The 1,779-nt window shown below is 46.8% G+C and overlaps 1 non-coding gene across 1 annotated transcript; it reads right to left on the bottom strand.

Annotated features, from left to right (window-relative positions):
• Positions 1–1,150: 1,150 nt before the first annotated feature.
• On the bottom strand, positions 1,151–1,282 carry LOC116912974. Its single transcript, XR_004389539.1, has one exon. It is a non-coding gene; the product is annotated as a small nucleolar RNA SNORA17 (small nucleolar RNA).
• Between the last annotated feature and the right edge of the window lie 497 nt (positions 1,283–1,779).

Here is a 1,779-nt window from a genome sequence, read left to right as displayed (position 1 = left end):
AGAGCCAGTTCTCCCACCTTTTGGAGATGGCAATGGGAGAGGATGGGGAAGGTCATCTTTTCCCTTGCCTGTGCTGCCACATGGCAAACAAGTTTCAGGGTCAGTTCTCCCACACTCACATTCTTAGGGTCAGCTTAACCTTGTCCACTCTATTCCGCAGTCCATATGAGGTGCAAGGCCTGCTCTCCAGAATGCTGCACCAGGGAAAGCTATCCTGCTTTCATGGCCCTGGGGCCAGCACTTCCACCCACCATAGGTGGCAAGGGCAAAAGGGAGAGGGAAAGCATGTCTCTCCCTCATACAGGCCACCACACAGCAAACAAGGAGCAGAGCTGTCTCTCTCACACTCATGCCCTCAATTCCAACTCACCCACAACTGCCACAATGTGTAGACCCACTCAACAAACTACTACAGCTGGCTAGGGACAAGATCAACTCTCCTAATCTCATACCCCCAGGGCCAGCTCTCCCAGGATGCCCAGGTGAGGGGTGGGGCCAGTTCTACACAGCCCTCAGTCATTAGGGACATCAACCTGGCCTTTGGTGGTAACCAACCCCTGCTGCTGCAGGGTCACAGACCCAGATGTGGCCACATGTGGCAGCACAGGCTAGGACCCCACCATGGGCCAGGTGGTATCACCAGCTATTCACATCAGTCTGTTCCTCACTATCATTAAGTCTTCAGTTCTGCCTTTCTTCATTGTACCCACATCTTTCTGTTTCTGTCTCTTTTATTTCTCCACCATCTACTTGTTCCTCTTAGTGGTTCCTGGGGTCTCTGAGTGTCTGTGGTCTTCTCAGAGTGTTCTCCAGAGTGCTATGCCCCCCTCTTGCATCATGCTGTCCAGCAGAGGTCATCTCAGGAACGGTATTCTCCCACCCAACCACCCACCCCAGGCATGTGTGTCGCTGGATTGGTAGTCATCTCGTGCTAACTCCCTGTCCAGGCCCCATGGCACTGACTGGTGGTTGTCTTGGGCTCCCTCCTTATCTAGCCTGCTTGATGGCCCCTTGCAAGGGTCGTCTGTCTTAGGCTCACTTCTGCTCTGGGGATTTTATTCTAGTCTCTGGCTTGCTCTCTGTCCTGAGAGCCTATCTGGGCCTGCCTGACACCAGAGTGGTGGTTGTCTCAGTCTCACTTCTTTCAGAGAATATTTGGGTATTAATCATTCAGATGTTCACAGATCAGAACACTGAGCATAGCCATAGCCTCTCTCCTCTCTGCCACCTACTGACGTACATGTAACATGGCAGCTACACCTACAAGGACTCTAGGGGCAGAACTCTTTAAAGTTGATGAGAGTAGTGTGTGTGTGTGTGTGTGTGTGTGTGTGTGTGTGTGTGTGTGTGTTAGAAAAGATAACTAGATAAGAGATATTTGGAAAGTTCAGTAATAAAAAGAAGCTAAATTTTAGATCATGTAAAATTGGTTACTCCTTATGTTATCATCTCTTGACAATTCTTGCCTGGACCAATTATTGTTATTGTACTGGCAGAAAATATTTTTATGTTAGTAGCAGAAAGCAATTTAACAATATGTTAACATACAATCATAGAATTCTAGTAAACTCTTTCAATTACTACATTATTAATATCCTGTTGCTCTCACTTGAAAATGCCTAACATTGTTGCCTTGTTCCCTCTTGCTTAGATCTCTGAAAACAATCCATAGCAAGTACAGAGTCTAAAGAATCTCTTGTGTCTCAGCATATCAAAGAAGAATAAAACTAGAAACCATGGCAGCTAATATCTAAAACATATAAAGAATTACACAACTTA

Source organism: Rattus rattus, chromosome 11, assembly GCF_011064425.1.
Source record: "Rattus rattus isolate New Zealand chromosome 11, Rrattus_CSIRO_v1, whole genome shotgun sequence".
Classification (NCBI taxonomy): Eukaryota; Metazoa; Chordata; class Mammalia; order Rodentia; family Muridae; genus Rattus; species Rattus rattus.
This window is presented reverse-complemented; position numbering and strand designations above follow the sequence as displayed.